Here is a 22433-nt window from a genome sequence, read left to right as displayed (position 1 = left end):
GCTCCTAGGACACCACATGGGATCTGCTTGAACCCAGCCATCAGGGCAGCCAAAAGCGCTCTGCAAATGCAATTAAGACTCCTGAGGGGGGGAGACCATCCTGGAACAAATTAGCCCGGAGGGCCCTACCTGTCATCCAGGGTCCTAACAAGTGGGAAGGTGGGGGCAGGGGAGTCAGCCAGGAGAGGGAGACACCATGATGGCAGAGGTCAGAGGGAGAGTCTGGACGGTGCAACGCTGCTGGCTTTGAAGATGCGGGCGGGGCCTTGAGCCCAGAGCGCAGGCAGCTTCTGGAACCTGGAGCCTCCTGGAGGGAGCTCAGTCTTGCCGACAGCTTGGTTTTAGGCTTCTGGCTCCAGCCCTGTATGAGAGCAGATTTCTGTCGTTTGGAGCCACCGATACTAGACAGCATGTCACAAGGCCACTGGAGTGGGAAGAGTGATGGTAACTGTAAAACCTCTCATTGTAAAGGCTGCTTCTGGCCCACACGAACCTCTGATACGTTCTAAGGCCTTGACCCCTCCCCGCTCACCTGTGCAGGACCCCTGAGGCCTGGATAGCGCTCCTTTCTGTTCTGCATGCAAGCTCCCCGGGCTGTGGGCTAGGAGAAGTGAAAGATGGGGCCCCGGCCTCAGGACCTGTCAGAGCTCAGCACGACCTCCTGTTCTCAGGCCCCAGTAAGACCTTGGGAACTGAAGACCGGGGGGCCTTCCGGGGCCACAGTGAGTGTGGAGGGTGGGGGGCTTGACCAGGAAGGAAGGTGGTCAGACTGAGCACAGATGGGCGGAGGGCCTGGTCAGCAGGGGTGGCATGAGCAAGAACGACTGGACAGGACGGGGCCCTGCTGGAGTGGGGGGCTGCCTGTGGGCCTTCATAGGGCGGCAGGTGAGCATTATCCTCCACGAGGTCAGACGGTGACCTGCCCTGTTCTATTTTTGGAGAATGAGGTACATGGTGCAAAAGCAGGCTCCCATAAAGTGCCAGACCGCCCCAGCGTGTTGTAGAAAGAGATTATAAAGTAAAGCTGACCGGGTGTGCGGGGCGCGCGGCGCTTGCCACAGAGATATGTGTGCAAGACCTCGGTCACCCGGAGCTGCGTTGGGCTTGTCTGGGACAGTGTGTGGGAACCGGGCCCCGGACTGGGCTCACTGATGAGAATGGCCAAGCCGGCCACATGCGGGGACTGTGCTCGCCAGACTTTAAGTTATGTCTGCCGTTTGCCTCCATCAGTTGGACATGTTAAACCTGTTTTTGGTGTGGGGACCTTTTCTGCAGGGAGCATGGGCAGCACAGAGTTAACGGGCGCCTCCCTGCCTGTGCGAGGGGCACTGGGGAGCCAGGATTGGGGAGTCCTTTCATCGCCAGTTGAAGTCGGGAGGTCCCCTGGGATGAAAGCCCCTTTGTGCCCGGCCTGGGCCCAGCCCGAAGTCCTGGGCTCTGCTCACTCGGCAGCCCCCAAGCAGGTAGTGGATGGCCCTCTCGCTGCAGGAATGTCCCCACGAGGCACCGCAAACAACCTCCTCCTTTATTCGCGCTATCAGCTCGTGATGCCTGACGATTGGGTCCCAATTATATCTAGAGAAGGAGGGGAAAGGTCATGCTGTCTAGACACTAATCCAGCATGATTTCGTTTCTTCCTGGGCCTGTATCCTGGCAACGGGATTATGGCTGGCAGGGGGCTGGCATTCCCCAGGCCCTGTGAGAGTTGGGGCCCCAGTCCTCCTGCTCTCCGGAACCTTCAGGGGCCAGCAGTGGGTTGTGGGCAGGGAAGGCTGCCTGGAGAAGGCCAACTGCCCTCAGACCGGCCGCCAGGAGACGGTGGTGCAGAATCAAGTAGAGGAGCTCCTAGGGCCCTGGACTGGAGTGGGGTGGGATGTGGGGTGCATGGGGTGCAGTGGTGGGGGGGGGCGGGGGGAGCCTCAGCCGCTGTCGGAAGCTATGTGAGGCTGAGTGCAGGCCCTTCTCCACAGCCCACTTCCATCAGCCCTGCCACATGTTCCTGCCTTTTACCTGAAGGGCAGGAAGGACACTTGGCCAACACCCCATCTGAGCTCCTTACCCACGCACCCCCCAAGCTGGAAGACACCCCTCCCTGCGGCTGCAGATGGGCTCCCCACAGGCTCCCCAGTGGCATGTACACTGGCTCCTACTCTTAGGGCAGTAGCTGCCTGTGGGTATCCCACTCGGTACCCTCTCGGCTCCCAGAGGACAGACAGACAGGCGGTGTTCCAGAAAGCATTCGCAGGCCTTGCTGAGATGTTAACTCTCGTGCCAAGCACTCAGTGTCCCTGCAAAGGGGTCCTGGAGGCCACGCAGCCATCTGGCAGGGTGGGGCAGTCACAGTGATGGTCACAGGGGTTGTAGCCATTGGAGGGGGGGAGGAGGCCCCAGTGAGTGGGAGCTGGGGGCTCATCAGTAACAAGTGCTCCCAACTTCCTACTAGCCTAACAGACAAGCTCCAGGGGGTCCGCAGCGCCCCTCTGATGACTGTTTGGGGGTCATCATCAGGTTCCCCTCATACTCCCATGTGTCCTGGCTTTGTCACATGCCCCCCCATGCAACCCTGGGGAGGCCTGAGGTAGAGGTGCAGGATGTAGCTGGGCACACAGCCCCCCCCTGCCTCCTGAAAATCAGAGCTGGTGCCCCTGTGCCACGCAAGGTTTGGGCTGCAGCTCGGCCTGCCTGCAGACCCCTGCCCTTGGAGGCGAAATCACCGGCAGTCAGCAAAGTGAAAATCACTCAGAACGTGAAGCCGGGCTCTTCTCTCCTCACTCGTCCTGCTTTTCATCTGATTGGGGAAACTTCAGCCTTTGCTGTGCTCCCACAGGCCCTTCTCTGCCCCTGGCCTGCTCAAGGCACTGGGGGGGTCAGCAGCTCACGAAGCTCGGGCTATTTCAAGGTCATCCCCATACTCGGGGTGCCTTCCTCACAGGGAGATGCTCACTGCTGCCAGCTCCCAGGAATTGGGGATAATGATGGAGCTGAGGGTCCTTTAAGATCTTGGCACCGAGGCTCAGGGACCATTAATAGGAGACGGCCAGCGCACCGCCTGAGTGCGTCCCGCAGATCCTCTGGGGACCACTGCGCCTTCGGGGCCTCTGAGCACTGGCATGCGTGCCGGCGTGCACTGCCGGGCCCTGCCATCCAACGGGGGCACTGCTTCCTTTATTCCCCCAGTTTGTTGGTAGTGCCCCCACCCCCATCCTGACAGGCTCACGCACACTCACAGACGTGGCCATGCTCACACATGTGGACATACATACATGTGCCTCACACACAGACACACTCACATAAGCCCATCCTGAGGTGTAACTGGAGGGGAACCTGCACCCAGGAACTGACTCAGCAGCCCCTGGGCACCTGTCCACCCACTGCATGTCCCCCTCCCTCCTGCCCCCGTCTCCCTCCTGTGTTCTCCAGCCACCATTTGCACCCTTAGCCCCTGACTTCCCATGCCCGTCCTTGGAGGTTCTGCTGAAGATGGGGTCTCAGGCTCCAGGCCCCTCTAGGGAGCCCAGGCAGGAGTTCCTTTGCTGGTCAATGGTCCAACCCAGAGGGAAGAGGCCGCAGGCCCTTCCCAGGCCCCTCCCTGAACTCCCTGTCAGTGGCCTGTCTGTGGAAAGGGACAGTGGGTGGTGGTCCAAGGGACAATGAGCGGGCCCATCCCTAGGGGACCCCTGCTGTTTGACACTCTGACTTGAGGTTGTACTTTCTTCATGTACCTCTGCCCTGCCTGGCAAACTCCTCCATCCCCTGGGCTGGACGCCTGCACCCTCTGCTTCAGGTGCTGACCTTTCCCCTGGCGTCCTGGTGCCCTGGCTTGGTCCTCCCACCAGGGTTGGGCCACCTGCTTAGGCAGGGACTGCAGCCTCCTGGTACCCAGTGTGCCAGGCCTGCGACAGATGCTCAGTAACGCTTCCGGCAGGTGGATGGAGGGACTTTTGAGTGAGGGAGTCTTTTATGAAAGGCTCATGAGTTAGGCCAAGGCGTCATTGGTCCTCTGCTTCAAGTGACAGTCTGAGTGGCCCAGGCCACCAGCTTTAGTGGCAGGTAGTCAGGAGGCAGAGGCGTTCCTGCACTGCCAGGTCATGAGGGTCCCCTGGGCGGGGTCTGAGGGTGGTTGGAGTGGAGCTGCAGGAATTCAAAGCCGATGTGGGGATCTGGACAGACAGACCTCCTTCACAGTCTGGCCAGGCCCCCTCGACAGCTGCCAAGGGGATGCTGGTCATCAGCTGGTTGTGATGGTCATGAGGCCGGAGGCCAGGTGTGAGCGGGAAGGGCTGGCATGGCCGTCCCTAGGCCCAGTGAGTGAATGCCCATGGGCCAAACGAGAGCCAGCTTCCTCCCCAGGAGACGGCTGTTCTGCAGGGGAGCCTCCTCCAGCCTGGTGGGCAGCTCCCAGAAGGTTGAAGAGACTCGAGGCCTCCGGACTTGTGACCGGCTGTTACACTGTCTCTCCCTTGTCTGCAGGGACCTTTAGTTTGGACATTGCCTCACTGAGCTTGGGGTACCGAGAATGAGGGCTTCTGTCTGGGCGTCCTCAGGTCCTGGAAACTTTATTAGTTACGCTTGCTAGTGTGGTCTCCTTGAGAGTTTCTGTCGCCTCCCCTTTTCCTCTCTGAATGTGGCCAATGGACTTGAAGAGAGAAAGATGAGGGGGCTGCCACCCCTTGGGAGTTTCCTAGGTCGGGGTGGGACCATAGGAGGTCAAGTGCAAGTGCACAGACCAGCTTGGGCCACCAACTCTGCTAGGGTGAGTGTGGTCATTTGACTTCAGGACAGGGGGTCACCCTGGTTTTCTGAGTCCTTCTCTCTGTGGGGCCAGCCCAGGTCAGTGCCTTCTTCCTGTCCTTCCTGCAGGGCCCTGGCCATGAGTCAGCCAGGTTCATGCTGCGTTAGTTAGCTCAGGCTTGGCCAACCATTAAGCAGCCAGATCAACCCCCTCCCCCCTTTCGGGAAGGATGACTTCATTTTCATTCCAATGATTGTTGACAGCCTCCCCACAGCATCAGGTGGTCCCAGGGCTGTTGGCTGCTGGGGCATGTCAGGACCCCAGACCTCAGGAGTTGCTGAGACCCGCTCGGGATCCCAGTGGTGGAAGGAGCATTGAGTGGCTGTGAGCAGCACGAGGCTGAGCAGAGGTGTGGGGGGTGGCCGCTCTGAACCAGGTCTCTGACCACACCGGTGGTGACTCACAGCCCTTGTTACCAAGGATCCTGAGAGAACGGAGCAACCCTCCTTGCAAAGACTGTGTGTGTGTGTGTGTGTGTGTACATGTGTGTGGTGGGTGTGTGGGGTGCACGTTAAACTGGGCCTCCCCTAGAGCATTTATACGGGGTCAGGTCACATGCACTGTGTAGCACATGCACTGGTGTGGCTGTGGGGTGGCCTGAGCTGGGGACAGCCACGCTGCTGCTTCCGTGTGGGTGTTTCTTCCCTGTACCAGCTACTCATAGCTGTGCATCACTTGTGTCTTCCCTCCTCTTGCCCCTCTTTCCCCTGTGAGCCCTGAGTTCCCAGAGAGGACTCATGTCCTGGGCCCCTCCCTCCCTGCTGGCACCCCAGTCACTTCTGGATGCAGACCCCAGGAGGCAGGTGCAGGGCCCCCCTCCACTCACTGGGGGCCCCACGAGGCATCCCGTCTCCCGCCCCCACCCCCAGGCACTGTCTGGGACATGCTTGGCGAGGGTGCCGGCCCGTGGGTTGGACACCGCCTCCTCCCAGGCAGGCTCCCTCCTGCCCCTGGCCCATCAGCCTGACCTCACCACCTGCATGTCAGGACAGCGCCGTCCTCAAAAGGGAGGGAGGCTCAGGGAGGCCACCTGGCCTGCAGGGTCTCTGTGCTGAGGGTAGGCTTTGTTATGGACATGTGGGTGACATTGGCTTTTGTCCTCTGGACCTGGGGTTTAGTGTGTCAGCCCCTCTGCTGGACTGCTGGACGATGGGATCCCAGCAGCCCTGAGCACCCAGTGCTGGTGACCGTCCGGAATCCCACCAGCCTCTGGGTTCTGATTTCGTGCTCAAAAAGCAGTTGGCTCTGACTCCTTGGCAGTCAGCTCGGTGAGTGCCGGGCCTGCTGCTGCTGCTGCTGCTGCTGCTGCTGCTTTGGGGCTGATGGAACAGGGAGGCGAGGCCTTGAGGAGTGGACTCAGGAATTCAGGTTGGCACCTGGGCCGTGAGCTCAGGGCTGACTCACAGCTCTGACTAAGGGGGCGAGGAGGAGTGGAGGAGCCGTGACTCACAGCCCCAGGGGCCTCCACTGTGGCTCCAGCTCCTCCAGAGTGAAGGCTGGTTCCCAGCTGCTTCTGGCTGCTTCTCCAAATCCTCCAAGGAGCTGGGACTCAGGCTGTCCTGAGGTGGTTGGATGTGCTCATCTCACCTCCCCCTTGAACCCCTCCTGAGTGACCCCTTCCTGTCCCTTGCTGCTCACCCCTTGTCATGCATCCCTTGTCATGCTCCGTGGAGGCAGGGCCCAGGTTCCCTCAGGGCTTGAGAAGTGAGTAGGTGAGGGAGTCTGTTCCTTGAATGTGCTGCATGGTGGGCAACCACCCTCAGTCCACGGGGTGTAGGTGGTGACTGGCTAGGTGTGGCGGGGGGTGGGGGACTGGAGGTCAGGAGACTCCAGGGCCCGAGGGGGCAGTTTCCACGTGCATGCTGTGCTCCCTTTCTGTGGGTGGGGAACAGCGGGGTTCATTTTCACTGGGGTAGGATTCACACATCAAATCATTAACCATTTAAACATTTGCAGTGTTATCTACCCATCCCCACCTCTGTCTGGTTCCAGAACTTTCTCAGCTCCGAAACTGCCCGTTATCATCCACCCCTCCCTCCCCTCCTTCCCCTCCCTCCCCTCCCCCAGTGTCTGGCAGCCACTGACTTGCTTCTGTCCCTGTGGATTTGCCTGCTGGGGACATTTTACATAGTGGAAGCCTACACCGTATGTCCCTTCAGGGTCTGGCCTCTGTCACTGAGCACTGTATGTCCTGGGCCCCTCCACGCCGTAGCCTGTGTCAGCCCCTCACTCTTTTCCTGGCTGAGTAATGCTCCATGGTAAACTCTTGAACTTCTAAAATAATGTTTATCTAACGGGAGTATCTTTAGATGGAGGCTGTGGCTTTCCAGTGGTTGTCCCAGGACCCTGGGCAGGTGGGGCAGGAAGCAGGCGCTCCATGGGCGGCAGGTCGCTCTGTGGGTCACCGTCAGTGGCCGTCTCACTGAGGGTTCTGCACAGACACATTCCTGCCATGTCCGGCTACCCGTCTCAGCTGCGAGTCGGCTACCTCGCCGGCTACCTCGCCCCTTGCGAGTCGGTCACAGCTGTTGAGTGACCCTCAGCTGCAGGTCTCCAGGCCGACCATGCCCGGTGGCCTTGCTGGTCTTCCTATACTTGTGCGGGGCTGGGAGTGTGTGTCTCTGAAGTGGGGATTGGGACCTGGGGGGTTTTGGTGGCGTCCCTGCATGTGCTGTGACTCTCAGTGGTGGGTCCCTTTGCCCTCCAGCAGGGAAGGCTGCTTGAAAGGGTTAACATGGAAGGAAGGGGGGCCTCCCCACCACCCCAAGGCCCTCAGCCACCTGTCTGGTTGCTGGGGAGGGTCTTCCAGGTGGGGCACCTTGGCCTCTGCCCCTAGGAGGGGCTGGGCCCACCCAGGGCAGGCTCAGGGTCACTCTCGGTGACCCTGGCTCTGGTTACAGAGGCGGCTAGATAATGTGGGTGGCTGCTTAAGCATCGGAAAACCCAAGAACGTGGAGAGGGCTGGTCCTGGCCTCAGGGCTTGCGGTTCCCTGGGGGAGTTTGCTTTCATTGTTGGGCAAAGACCACACTGGGAGGCCTTTATGGCCGGCAGACTGCTGGCAGGAGCCCCCAGCCCCGGCCCTTTCATCAGCAGGCCCTCTGCAGGGGCAGGCCAGCCCAGGACACTGGGGTCATGAGGCCCCACCATCATGGCCACCCCACGGTCACCTCGCACACATGGCACCTCTGCGGGTGGCAGGGGACCGAGGCATGGCGGGGAGATCTGAAGGAACCAGCAGGAGCGTGTGGGGAGCAGGCACGCCCGCACAGTCTGCTGTCCAGCAGGCGCCTAGTCATTTGTCTTGCAGGTGATTTATTTGCAGGGCTGGGGGCTGACATCCCAGGAGGTCACATTCCAATCATAACATCTTATCTGGGCTGTCAGGCTGGCCCAGGAGGGGGCCTGAGACAGAGCAGGGCTCTAGCTGGTTTATCCTTGTTCCTTTCAGTGGGATCTAAGGGCAGCGGGGGATGGGAGATGTTTGCAGAGACCTCCCTTAAGCCCCTACTGTGTGTGGGGTTGGTGCAGGAGCCCTGTGTCCACCCCCCTCCCATTGTTCACAGTGGGGGGTTAGGTGGGTAGGACCCACCCCACAAAACAGCCCTGTAGGGTGTGGGGGAGGCCAGACCCTGATGGCATAGGGGAGGGGCACTTGTTCCAATGGATGTTCTTGATGTCCCCAGAAGATGGTGACGTTGTCAAGGCCCCAGTCCTTGTACTGGGTACTTTTCCAAACCCTGGAGAGTTCTCCGCAGGCCCCAGGAAGACCCCCAGCTGCCCTCTGTGGCTTTCAATATCTGTCCTTGAGGCAATTTCAGACCCGGGCCCCGGGCTAGTACAGGGGACAGGTGAGGGGACTGGAGTGGGTGAGGACCACGCCAGCTGGGCCAGGAGTGAGCTGCAGAGGGAGGGGAGGCAAGAGAGCATCCCAAGCCATGCCCCAGCAGTCCTTGGTGGGAGGCATTTACAGACAGTCTTGGGGACCCCAGCCTTCAAGTCCTCTGGCAACTCGGTCCCGTCAGTGGCGGTCAGGTGTGAAGGGAACAAAGACTCATCACAAGCCCGGTGCCTCCTTTGACCTGCTGTGCACGGAGGGCCGCAGCCTGCGTGTGACTAGGAGGGCATCGGAGGCAGGTGGATCCCCTCAGGCTGGGACCCTGGGGAGGAGCACCCCCAAAGACCGTTGGTGGGTTCCCTCAACAGCCTCCTTAGGTCCTTCTTTACTTGGGATGTCTCTGCTCTCCCACATTATCCTGGAGGCTCTAGAGCAGGTCACCCGGGTGACATCTCTCAGGCCCCCGGGGGCTCCTTGCTGTGAAGAGAGGACTTGGGACCCACTCAAGGCGCCTGCTGGGAAGGAGGCCACCTAGTCCCCTCCTGCCCGAAGCTCGCTCACTGCTTCATGTGTCAGAACGACCCCCCCTTGTCTGCCCAGCAGACCCCCGGCCCGGTGCACTGCTACATCGACCCCGAGACATGCCTCCTCCAGAGCACCCCACCGTCCCCCCCTTTCCCTCCATGACTGGAAACTCCAAACAGGTTCCAGAGAGACACAGCGACTGCACAGATGTTAATCCTCTCTGAGACAACTTAATAGTTTAGCCAAAGAAAATAATCACAATGGGTTCATTTTGAAAGGGGTCACAGACTGTCTTTAATGTTTAATTTCTTTTGACCTGTAAGTACTACAGAAGGAGAGACTGTCATTTGTTCAGATGTCAGGAGAAGTTTGGATGATAGGATGGAACATATAGGTCAAGCTTTTAAAATTAAAGAGAAAAATCTTTATTTTTAATAGGTACATTCTTAAAAGACTTTCAAGTATGAGGTCCTTGCTCCCCGCCACATGTGTGGGTGGGACCATCCTGGTCCCGTTGGAGATGAAGGGTCTGAGCTGGGCTGGGGGCCGCCCTGGGTGGCGCCCGAGGCTCTGAAGCCCTGGGAAGTTAGTGGGCTGGGCGGGTCCCGAGCAGAGTCCTTCCAGCGAAGCCCTCCCGGCCTCTGTCAGGCTTGTCCTGACCAAAGCACCATCTGCAAGAACAGGTTGGGGGCCCCATGTTCAGGGGCCCGAACAGGATGCATTTCTGCGTCCTGGCTCCCCGTCCGCTGCGATGGCTGCTTGCTTTACTGCCGAGGTCCTGCCGCAGCTTATCTAAGGGTCCCTCAGGTGAGAGTAGGCGTCGGCGCTGGGTAACAGGCAACTACACAGCTCAAAGGCAGGTGAAGCACTGTTCCATTTATTGCAAGTACAAGCAGGTTTTTATATTTTCATTTCTGGTAGTTATTAACATTACAGGTGCATAGCATGATCAGTTAAGCAGAAAAAATCAATACAAAGGTAACCAGGAAAAGTACGAAAGTTCCCATAGTTTCAATTATGTTAAACAAAAATTATTTTAACCAGGAAAACCATTAATCAGACAATTTGAAATAGTTCTATGTATACAGTTTGAATGTCTTATTATTTATTAAAGTTCTCAGAAATTGTCATGGGCAACAGGTATGCTTAGACCGAGTAGAGGTTAGGAAGTTCATTATAAGCCTTTGTAATATCTAACTTAGCTATCTATCTTGCTGTCTAAAATGTTTTTTGTATACTGTGACTCTAACTGCTTGGTAGTTGTTTCTATGTGCTTAGTTTGTAATAGCTAACCAGCTTCTTCTGTTTTTATGCCTGTCTAATTCTAATTGATATATATTCCTATTCAAGGTAAAGGAGGGGCTGTTACTCTAACAACTCTTTAACAATCAGGGGCTATTTTCTAAAGGGGTTTTTGCTATTCTATGAGGCAGTTCTGTGGGAATACATATTTTTCCCTGAACTGTTCTTTATTGGGTGGCTTTCACAGGAACAAATAAGTAAAGTACGATGCCTTAATTCAGCCAGGGTGATATTGCTTAGGACTTGAGCCAAGTGTTGTTTTTTCTCTGAGAGTGGTCATTAATTCTAGGAGATTCCAAATGATCAGAAGTGCAAAGGTTAGAATACTAAGAAACAGTAAGAATAAAAGCAACACCATATATCCACTAATGCCACGTCCGTCCTGCTGGAAAACGCTTCTGTGAAGCCGTCATCTCCAAGTCGTGACTGTGTCAACCGACATGGTTAGAAAACGCTTCTGTGAAGCCTTTGTCCCCAAGCCGTGACTGTGTCAGCCGACCTGGTTAGCATTGGACGTGGCACTTTACCCTGACTGCCAGTGCGCTGGCCAGCCGTGCCTTTGCTGCGCCTCAGTTTTCCTCTCCTGCAATTGGGCCCATGAGAGAGCCAGCTGCAGAAGGCACGGGGCGGGGCGGGGGGATGTCACATTTAGCTGGGGGACAGGTGCCAAGTGACGTGAGCCTTTTAGGGACCCCCAGGCCCACAGACAAGCTCCCTGGAAACCTAGAGGCAGTGGCTTCATGGAGTAGCGGCCGGTGGGTGGGTGACAGTGGCACCTCTGCAGGAGGACTGGGGGTGCAACAGCATCTCTGCCTGCTGACGTCAGCCCAAGAGCAGGGTGGCAGGGCGACTCCTGCGAGGACAGATGTGGGGGCCCTGAGACCGAGGCTCTCCACTCGGAAGCCTGGCCGTGGTGGGCGTGGCCCAGTGGGCAGTTTGCCCCTCCTGCTCGGCCTGCGCTGCAGACAGAGGGCTTTGCCTGGGTCGGCCCTTGCCTAACTCACAGCAGCTCTAGATTCTGAGCCATCTGTAGGCGGTTCTGACTGCACGTGCGATCAACAGGGAGAAGAAACCCAGAGGGAGTGGGAGGCTGGGTTTGCAGCTCGGGCCCCCTGCCAGGTGGTTTGGGGTGAGCGCGAGGGCGCAGGCTGCCGGGGAGAAGGGGCACCGCTTCGTCCCGGCCAGCAGCTCTGGCAGGTGCGAGCGTCTACCCTGGAGCCGACCAAGAGCAGAAAGGGGCAGAGGCCACTGAGGAGGCTCCTCTGGGGTGAAGGGGTCAGGTCTGGCCTGGGGCTGGGGTGATTTGCGGCTCAGTCTGTCTTCTCCGAGAAGGAGCAGTTTCCGAGGGAATCCATCTAAAATCCTGCCTTGATGCCCTTTCCCTCTCCGTCTCTTTGGTGAAACACCTGCATGGTTGACACTGACTTGAACAGTCATTTCCTTGGGCCATGAGGTGGGGACTTCATTTGGGAAGCAGCCGGCCCTCTGGGAGATGAGGGAACATGCCCACTGCGCCGTGCCTTCCTCTGCCTATGGGCCGTGGCTGGGAAGCAGCTGCCTCCATCCTGGACCGTCCAGCTGTGCTGAGGGGGAACAGCCCTCAGGGGCTGGGTCAGTGTGAAGAGGGACTGTGCCTGGCACCCCCATAAACCAGCCTGTCTTCGGATGAATCAGTGCTCCCATTTATAACTTCCTGCAGACCACATTTCTTGTGATTTTAAAGCCTAATGGAATATCCATGTCCAGCTTTTATCTGGAACAAGATGGGCTTTTAATTAGGTGGAAAGGTCGGCTTTGTTGGAAGCTGGCTGGGCCGAGGCTGAGGACAGAGCTGCCTGGGCTGCAGGCAGGACGGGGCCGTGAGGATGGATGGACTGTTCCTGGAGTGTCCAGCCCCCATGGCTCCCATCAGTGGGTGTCACTGCCCCCGCTGAGGTCCGAACTGGTTCGGGTGCCTAAGTTCTGGTGGTGGGGGATGCCGTCCACTCTCACACCCACTCCCTCTCACACTCACACGGAACTCACACTCACACGCACCCAGGTGGGGCTCCCAGAGCGGTTACTGGCTCGGTAAACAGCCGAGGGCGCACCTTCTCCAGTCTCCTACTTTCCGAGCTCCCTCGCCAATGTCTCCTTCCTCTTCTGCCAGCCTTGCCAGGCAGCGCTCGGCTTTGTCCAGGGCTTGGGCCCGTCTGTGGGGCAGGTGGGGCTGGTTTGCTGGACAGCTTTTCCCCAGGAAGGGGAGGGGGCCCTCAGGTTTGGAACCTTCCCAAGGCCATGTTCTCACTGGGCCCCCGATGGCCCTTTGATTACTGTCCACCCAGGACGGTGTGCGCCTGGCCCACCTGCCATAGGACAACATGTGTCACCAGGGGTGCCAGAGTGTCATCGTTCTCTGGGAAGGCGTCTCCTTGTCCACTGGAGCTCGCGGGGCTGTCTGTGCAGCTGGAAGGACACAGGCCAGACGCCCTGCTGCAGCAGGACATAAAAGTGAATTCCGGACACTGACTGACCCAGTGCCCCAGAGATCAGCGGGGGGCCAGGCAGGTGTCCACGTGGCAGTGCTCCTCTCTGTGCTGAGGTGGGCACAGGGAGGGGCAGCGCTGGGTCAGACCGTTTCCAGCCATTCAGCCTCAGACCTGTGATGTTTTTATTGTGTTTTACAGAGGCATGTGACACCATGCGTCAGGGAGTACACTGGTCCTGGCCCGCAGTTTGACAGGCAGTGGCCTGAAGGTCCAGGTGTTCAAAGGAAACTGGACACACTAGGCTGCTGTTTAGGGGACCGTCCAGTGGCTTTGAGGGGACAGGACAGGATCCTCAGAACACGAGGAGGGACAGAGGGGTTGGCTGCAGAGTGAACACGTAAGTGCGGCAGAAAAACGAGGGCAGGCCGGGAGGAAGCCTGTGCTCAGAAAACGGGCACCTTGACAGGAGCCGCCAGAGAAGCCCCTGGGATACCGGGGCGAGGATGGAGGAACGGAGAAGGGGCCTCATGAATGAGGAGAGGTGGTGCCTGCCACAGCTCCGAGGGCTCCGCCTGGGAAAAGGCAGGAAGTGCAGGGTGGAGGCGTGTCCTTCGGCTTCGGTAACAAAGTTACAGCCCAGGTGGATCCTCTTACAGCCTGGAGGCCAGAATTCCGAAGGGGGTCTCCTTGGGCTGAAATCTGCGAGTCTGCAGCGCTGGTTTCCCCTGGGGGTTCTGGAGGAAGAGTCTGTTTCCTGGCCTTTTCCAGCCTCAAGAGGCCCCCTGCTCCCCTTGGCTAGTGGCCCTTCCCCCATCTTCACAGCCGGCAGTGACCAGTTCACTCTTGGTTCTGGTTTTTCTGCCTCCCTCATCCCTGTTCTGGGACCCCTGTGAGTATGGTGGGCCCAGCGGATAATCCAGGATAATCTCTTTATTTAAGGTCCGCTGGTTAACAGCAACCTTCGTCCACCTGCACCTTCATCTTCCCTTGTCAGGTGGCAGAACCTTCCCATGGGCCCAGGGGGTAGTAGGATGTAGACCTTTGGCTGAGGAGATGCTATCTCTGCCCAACACTCCCCTCTCCTCCCCAGAGATGCCTGTCTCACCCACCGGCAGCACACCCATCCCGCCCAACGCCCACATGGAGGACGTGTAAAACTCCGTTTCCTACCGGCAGCTGCCAGTGCCAAGGGGCTGCTTTTGCCCTGAGACAAGTGCTCCTTGTTGGAGGGAGCCCACCCTCTGTTACTTCGAGTCTGGCATTTTCGTCCCGCTGACCAGGTGACCCTGTTTTGGGAGTCTGTGCTCCAGAAATCAAAGCCCCCGCCTGTCAGGACATCAGCTCAGCGTCACTCAGAGTGACCCAGCCAAACAAAATCCAGGGGAGGAAACGCATTCACTCTGCCAGGACCTCGGGCACAGGGCAGAGGTGGGGTCCGCTCACCGCACCTGAGGCAGCCCTCCCCCACCCGGGGAGTCTGAGTGACAGAGGCTTGGAGTATGCAAAGGTCGTCTGGCCATGGAACCCAGGGGTTGTTAGCCTCACTTCCTATGCCTTTATGTATTACAACATGTACATTTCTTTTATATGTAAGAAGAATCTGACCAAGTGAAGAACAAAAGTGAGCTCTGGGTTTCCTACCGAGGAGCTGAGCCTAGATGAGAAATCCCAGGTGCGTGGCTCCCCCTGCTGATCAGATGCCAGCATAACAGCCTTTGGTCCCCGTGGGACCCAGGGTGTCTTCCACCCACCCACACAACACAGATGGCAACAGCCTGGTCACAGTTTGCAAAACCTGGTCACACGCAGCATGGTCTTCCTCGAGTTGCTGCACTTTGGACACTTTTGGATGCATGAAGTGAGTGTGGCTCACAATTTGAAGGTGGGGCACAGAGCCTGGCATTTGCAGGACCCTCCATGCATGTAAAACGAATACCCCAGGCTGAGTCACGGCCCCCAGTTGTGTGTTCAGCCAGAAGTGAAAACTGGAGGGGGGTAGACTGAAGTGGGTCTGGCTGACTTCCCATGAAAGCAACGTGGGAAATCCCAGGCCGGCCAGGAGCCCTGCTCCCTCATTCTTTCCTCCCCTCCGTGTGGCCAGCAGGTAAAAGAGCAGGGAGCAGGGATGCGTGTGGCGTGGTGCTGGCGGACGGCAGTTCCCGGTTCTCTGGATGTGTGGGAGGCAGAGCTCGAGCCGCAGCTGTCCGTTCCATGGTGGTTCTGGCACCACTTGCCGTCCTGATTGCATTCCCTGGGCTCTGGGCGGAGTTGACTGCCTTCTCCACACCAGCACTTGGGGTTGGGGGGGTGGTCATGGAAGGATCCAGAGGCTGCAATTTCCCCCTGACTTTTTGGCTCCAGAGATGGCCCCCAAGTGGGTGGCCTTGGACAGGGTCCCTTGCTCTGAGGACAGTGGCAGCTTCAGGCCTGTGTGTGGCCACGCAGGGGTGGGTGGCTCCAAAGCTTGCGACCAGGGCCAACCTCTTGTTCCACGGGCTTGGGTGTCTGTCCCACGGGCTTGGGTCTGCATGATTTCTTTTACACCCACCCGCCTGTAGGAGTCACCCAGGAGCTTTTCAAAATGCTAAGGTCGGACTGCCCTGCCTGCCCAGCACACTGGGACCTCTGGCCAGGCCCAGGCTGGAGGGGCTTCTAAACCCTCAGATGACTGGAAGGTGGGAGCAGGGCTGGAGCTGGGTGAGGACACAGCTTCCCCTGAATTCATGTGTGGGAAAAATGAGGACATGTGCCTTTGGACAAGATACGGCTGTTCTCCTGGATTGTAGTGGGGGGCCTCACTGTGTCTCCAGGACGGCCACCGGCCCCTCCTGCCATCCTCCTGCAGGCCAGGCCCTGGGGTTGCCCAGACCATCCTTGAGGGAGCCCACTTCCCCGTGCTGCTCTTGGCAGAATAGGCCCGTCCGCAGCAGACTTGAGCTTTGTCATTTTCTGGGAGTCCGGAGGACCCTTAAGTGCCCATCCCCTTCTGTGTCCCTTGGACCCATTTCTCTTCTTATCGCCCTCCTGGTTTATTCGATGGAACAAATAGTTTTATTTTTCTCCAGGGGAGGGTGTGGTGTCAGCCCCAGAGTGTGCCCCCTGCAGGTGCCACATGGAACCCATGGAGGCAGCAGCGGCCTCCATCTGTGCAGGTCAGGTACCAGTAGCTGCCCGGGCTTTGTGGGGAAGGCGCTGTGGGTCCCCTCCCTCTGTATCCATGAAGGAGACGGGTGTTGTGTGCTGGGTGACCTCCACCTTTTGTGTTCCTGCTGTTAACAGCTATTTCTCAATTGCAGCTGGCCGTGCGGCTGGAAATGAGGTGACAGAGGAGCAGGCCTGGGCGATGCCCCAGTGGCAGTCCGTGACCAGAGCAGGGTCCGGGGTCACCCAGCTGCTCCCGGGTCCAGCCTGCCCTTGTCATCTGTGTAGCCCGGGCCAGGCCCAGGGGCCATGGTGTGGGACCCGGGGGTGTGGGTGGGCTTGGGGTGTCCACATGTGGGAGGTGCTTGACTTACGACCCCAGCCAGACTGAAGCGATGTTGTCCCAGGTGGGAGCTGAGCAGGACAGCTGATCCTTACCCCATCCCTGTGGGAGCCCGGCGTGGGAGCCGGACTAGCAGCCCTCAGTAAAATCCAGTTAATGAGCAACCTGCCAAACTCTTAAAACCTAACCAGACGGCTCACTGCACAGTGTCTCAGCCGGTCCTCGTCTTCCCTGTTTGTCGCTCTGCAGCCCCCACCCTCAGGGGCTTGGCTCTGTAGTGGAGCCGAGTTTTGGGGTGGAGTGGGGGGGTCCTGCATGGTACTGGGACCCTTGGCCAAGGTCTGTCATCCTCCCAACAAGCTCTTGTGGGTTCTAGAAGGCCACGGGGCAGGGTAGGGCTGTGCCCATATTTGAGGGTCCTGAGGTGAACCCACATTTAGGGTTCGCTTTTTCTATGGAGGGTGAAGCAATGCTGTGGCCCTCCGGTGCCAGGTTTTGGGACGCTCCAAGTGAAAACACTGGTCAAATATTAACTGCCTGGGTCAAGCACCTTTATTTGAAAGAAATGCCGTCCCCTGTGTGCCCCATCGTGTGGCCTTGTTCACGGACAGGACACCGGGACTCTGTACCTAGTAAAGAATCTGTGAAGCGGGTCTCATGGGGACACTGGAAAGACACTGGTCCTGGAAAAGGGACCTTCTTTTCTGCTGGCTTGCAGGGCTGTCTGTGCCCCTCTTGGGTGGCCAAGTGGGTGTCTGGCCCTTCCAAGGGCAAGGTCACGTCACCACATAGGAATGTGGTGTCCCTTGGTGGGGAACCTGCTTCCCAGGGGGATGGGAGGATGCGTTGCTGCTATTTCTCATCATCTTCCGAGAGGCTCCCTCCCCCTGGTCCCGCATCCCAGACCGGGGCAGCCATCCCTTGTGTCCTCAGCCCTCTCCCGCCTGATTTCTCTCCTTCACGTCCACTTCGTGGAGGCTTTCCCTGCACTGTAGCTGGTGCAGTTCAGTGCCCAGAGCAGAGTTGGGCACACAGTACGAGCTCAATACAAATTTGTGGAATGAATGAAGGAAAGTATGGCCCTGCAAGGTAAAGAATTAACACACAGGGATGGGGTTTAGTGCGGGACCCGAGTCGGGGGTCCTCACTGCCCTACAACCGCTGCGGGGCCAGCTACCTCCCACCCTGAGCTCCTGTCCTCCTGACTGAAGTGCACGGGACAAGGGCAGGGCGGGAGGTTTACATTCTCTGGGCCGAGGGTTACGTTCTCTGGGCCGAGGAGTGCGGCTCCCACGTGCCGTGCATATGGTACTCGCCCAGCGAACATCAGCTATGAGCAGAGGAGCAGATGCGGCGGCCGTGGAGGCTGCGAGTCAGGAAGGAGGCCCTGTGCTTCCTGAACGAGGAGGCCAGGGGTGAGCTCCAAAATCTTTACTGACAGCAGAGGTGACCAGGGACCGAATCCCTGGTCTTTAAAGAATGGCAGCACTCCCTTAGAAAATGAATAGTGGTGAACAGGAATCAATAAGGGAAAGAAATGCTCTCATCGAATAGATTTTAAAAATCAATTGCACTGCCAATCAAATACATGCCAATTAAGTAGCATTTAGTATCTCGTGGTTTGAGATCTGACGTGGTCTCCCTTGGGTCTTTATTTAAACAGCTCTTGAGAGACAATTTACACACTGTGCAATTCACGCTAACTCGGAGCCGACAGTTTCGTGGGTTTTGTATAATCAAAGACACATGCAGAGCCACCGTCACAGACCATTCTAGAAAATCTTTATCTCTTGAAAAAAAACCCAACCTTTAGTCGTCACCCCCAGCCCTGAACGAGCACTAGCGTTCTCCATGTGGGTCTCTATTCTGCACGTTTTATGTACGTGGAACCATATTCTATGTGGCCTTTTTTATCTGGCTTATTTCACCGAGCACAGCATTTTCAAGGTGCGTCGACGCTGTCGTGGGTCAGTGCCTCACTCCCATTTGTGGCCGATCGATAACTCCGCTGCCTGGTGGGCCACATTTTATGTACCCATTCAGCGGCTGGCACACACTTGCGTTGTGTCCGCCTTTCGGCTGATGTGAATGATGCCGCTCTGAACGCTCATGTACAGTTGTGTGTGGGGGGGCATGTCTACATCTCAAGGTATGTATACACCGAGAGTGGAATTTCTGGGGTGTGAGACAGTTTGAGGAACAGCCAGGCTGTTTTCCTAACTAGCTGCCCATTTTGCCCTCCCACCAGCTGGGTGTGAGGGTTCCGATGTCTTCACATCCTCATCAGCACTTGCTGTTATCCGGCCTTTTGATTCTGGCCTGTCCTAGCGGGCGTGAGGTGTGTCTCAGCGTGGTTTTCATTTGCACCTCCCTAACGACTAGTGATGAGGGGCATTTTTTCATGCATTTGTTGGCTATTTGTATGTCTTTCTTGGAGAGAAATGTGTGTTCAGATTTTTTGCCGGCTTTTTAAACAGTGCCGCTTCTGGGGACTAGTGAGGATGGTGCCCTGTGCCCTGGACACAGGACCAGGATGGTCATGTGGAAGACCAGGGTCAGCACACTGGGCCTGAGGGGGCCAAGAGGGCTCAGAAGCACTTAGGAGGTTGCGGATTTGGGAGTCATTCAGTGAGAGCCCCGCGATGGAGGTGTGTGCTCGCATTCCGAGTACAGAGTCCTCCTGCCTCATCCCAACACATGTGCAGCTGTGGAGGCCCAGGGGTGACATCAAACCTGGCCTGGCTGGACTTCCCGTGTTGGACCTGGAACCTCCCAGGCCTCCGGGAATCCCAAGAAAACTGTCTGCATGGAAATGAATGGGAGTGTGCAGGCACAGGCAACACACATGTATTCACACAAATACACCACACATGTGTACATGTGTGTGTACGCACACAGCAGCAGACACGTGTGTGTACACACAGAGACACACCCAAACATAGATGCCCATGTCCCCACATAGACACACGAGTGTGCACACATGGTGAACCCTGGGGTGGGTTATCAGGTGGACGGTGTCGGTGGGCTGGGGCCGGGAGCTGTGGAGGAGAAGGCATTTCGGGCATGTCAGGAGGTCTCTGTGTGAGGGGCAGGCAGGCGCTTTGCTGGGGTCAGTGGCCCCCACCAGGCACAGTGGGTGTTTGATTGGGTCCTTTCAAGGATGTTCTCAGAACCCCATGAAAGTGGCAGCCACCCTGTGACTCCTGATGATTCACGGTACCATTTACGTTGTCTCCCCCCCGTCCCAGAACGTTCCTCTAACATTCAAATCCCCCTTACTGTTCGATAATATCCCAGGGCCCTCGGGCAGCTGTTGGGTGTGCTCCTCCAGCTGCTCGTGACAGTCACCAGGCAGCTCTGCAGGCATGTGATACTCTGCTAGTGGCTAGAGGTGGTGGTGACCCCAGAGGTAGGCAGGAGGGGCGTGGTCTGGAGTATTTGTGTGGAGGGATGCCCTGTTGGGTCGCAGGGTTGGCTCAGGGTGGCAGGGCCGTGGCTGCCCTCCTGGGTAGCCTGCTCCCCACCGGGCAGCAGCTGCTGTCCCTCCTGCACAGCACGGCTCCTTAGTTCCTCGTCCTGGCTCCATCTGGAAACGGAGTTGAGCCAGTGACCCTGGGGAGTGCCCCAGTGCCCGGGGCCACTGGACCGATAAGGGGGCAGCCCTGCAATGGGGAGTCTGGCTCTGCCCCAGATGAGCCCAGAGCCCCCTCCCCCATCCAGGCAGGAGGAGAAGGGGGAGGGCCACTGGAAGTTCCATCCTGAGATTTGCCAAAGACACTTCAGGCGTAAAATCACATTAGTGGCAGTGAGTTTTCAAGGAGACTGTTCTCTGGGCATTTCTAAGAATTCTGCACATCACGAGGATCAGTGCGGGCAACGCAGCCTCGCTGAGACACAGATGTTCGCCTGTGGGTTGTCCCCCACCTGTCGAGAGGGAGCGCGGCGTTTGGCTGCCCTGAAACATGAGTGCTGACTCCGAGCCGCCGAGCCCTGCCCTTTGGTTGGCACGCATCGATCGGATCCTCTGTGTTTTCAGCTGGCGACTTCCAGGCTGTTTCAACAGAGCTGCTGTCACTGCTGAACTCTGCCCCGGGGGGGGGGGGGGCGGGAGTGAGCTGAGACCCCCAGCACAACCTGGAGAAGACGGGGTGAGGGAGGGACTCGGGAAGAGGATGGACAGCAGGCATGCCGAGCGCACGTGGGATCTAGTGTGGACTAGTGTGGAGGTTGAAACTGTGTGAGTGCGAATGTGTGTGTGTGTGTAATCCTGTTCTGGCTCTCCTCTCTTGGGCTCTGTAACCTGGAGCCAGGCATCTGGTCTCCGTGCCTCAGTTTCTTTCTTGCAGACCATGCTAGGCGCAGTCTCCCGGAATGATGGTGGAGCGCTTGGCACCGTACCTGGTGGGTTGTGGCATGTCTGCTCTGTACAGAGAGCCCTGTTGGGAAAGAGCTTGGAGGAGTTTTTGTCCAACCAGAGGTCCCTGGGCTGTGAGCTGGAGAGGCCTTACCACCCCTCTGTGCTGATGAGTGTGAGGATAGGGCTCTGGGCCAGCACCCTGACCCCCAGGACGGCTTCTGTACCCCTGCTGCTGCCCAGGGCTGGGGCCCCCACTCCGGCTGGGCAGCACAGAGCATAGGTGCTGGGCACCGGGGTCAACCTGGTGGCGTAGGAAGGGTGTTGACCGCAATCAAAGACAGATGCCAGCACACACAGTATCGAAGCAGCCCCATCGCAGGCACTGGCAGGACTTACAGCCACAGGGTGACATCCTTTTAGTGTCTTGGACAAAGTGTTGTCTGAGGTTGTATCAAGGGAAGGAGTCAGGACACAGTGGGGACTGTCCAGCTGCACACTGGCCTGGCTCTCGCCTCTGGAGCAGTGCCAGTCAGCGTGCAGGTCCCATCTCTGCCTAGGATGTGCCTCGGAAGAGGCACCTGCTGAAGCCAGAGCTGTGAGAAGACAGGACCGGGCCCCACACCGGGCTGGCATCTGGGCTGTGGGCAGGGCTCCCTCGCCAGCCCCATCTCATGGCCTTGGGTGAGCTCACAGTCCCCGCTCCACCAAACGGACTGAGACCTAGGGGATGGGGGTGGTGGGAGAGGACGTCTTCATGGGACCTGCTGTCATGGCAACATCCATCTCTGTACATCCCATGACTCCCTGCTTTCCCTCAGTGTCTATACCCCAATGCCGCTGTGCTTTCCTTCGAGTAGTTCTCAAGGGTTAACTCACAAATCCCTGCCAGACTCTGAGAGGCTGATCACAGTGGTACAAGCAGGATCAGCCTCTGAGACTGTCTAACCAATGAGAAAGGAGTCTGGGGTGTTACTGAAGGCCGTGTGTCACCAGTGCTTGGGGCCAGGGTGTGGTCTCGGGTGAGATGGGGCGAGAGCAGCCCAATGTCAGCGAGAGGGGTGGGAGGGCCAGCAAGCTGAGGAGCAGCATCCCTAAGCAGGTGGGAGCGCAGGTGCCTCACAGGTCTTCCTTCATGTGGAGTATCTCAGAAGTGACAGTTCCAGGAGAAGAATTGGACTCACAACAAGTTTCAGTTTTGCAGCAGGGAGGTGGCCCCAGGCCAGGCTTCCCGACCGTTCTCAGCAGCAGCGGCCCTGAGCATGGTGGACAAGCAGGGCTGGGGCCCGAAGTGGCTCTGAGTGCAGAGGGTGGGGGGCAAGCCGCACTGCCTCGGCCTCCTGCGGGTCCCAGCCCTATCCAGAGCAGATACCCCAAGGGGGCTGTGCCAGGCGTCTTCTTTGGAGCTGGGCTCTGTGGAGGGCACCCAGGCTACAGGGCCAGGAAGAGGGTCCTCTCCAAAGCTGCCCTGGGGGTCAGGGTGCCGGCCTGGAGGCAAGCCAGCGCAGGGGTCAGCAGTGGTCTGGTGAGAGGCAGCGAGGCCTCTCCAGCTCACGGCCCAGGAAGCTGGGAACTCTCTGAATGTGCTTAGATGTCCAGTTGGCCTCTTGGAGTCTGTGGCTGCTCTAAGGAGGAGTGAGAAGTTCCCAAGAGGGCCTGTCACCTTGATTTA

General features: G+C 58.1%; 1 protein-coding gene and 1 long non-coding RNA gene across 3 annotated transcripts in view; one reads left to right on the top strand and one right to left on the bottom strand.

Annotated features, from left to right (window-relative positions):
- The window catches only part of COL18A1 (collagen type XVIII alpha 1 chain), a 76815-nt gene that overhangs the window by 7659 nt on the left and 46723 nt on the right, over positions 1–22433 (top strand). The gene's annotated exons all lie outside the window — the stretch shown is intronic.
- Positions 3258–22044, bottom strand: LOC119000249 (uncharacterized). Its single transcript, XR_005069269.1, has 3 exons — positions 20806–22044; positions 19328–19993; positions 3258–3269 (listed from the first exon to the last, which is right to left on the bottom strand). It is a non-coding gene; the product is annotated as an uncharacterized LOC119000249 (long non-coding RNA).

The sequence above is a fragment of the Sturnira hondurensis genome, unplaced genomic scaffold (assembly GCF_014824575.4).
Source record: "Sturnira hondurensis isolate 20B ecotype Veracruz unplaced genomic scaffold, ASM1482457v3 Scaffold0015596, whole genome shotgun sequence".
NCBI lineage: Eukaryota > Metazoa > Chordata > Mammalia > Chiroptera > Phyllostomidae > Sturnira > Sturnira hondurensis.
The sequence above is the reverse complement of the archived record's forward strand: the minus strand, read 5'-3'. Positions and strand labels throughout refer to the sequence as shown.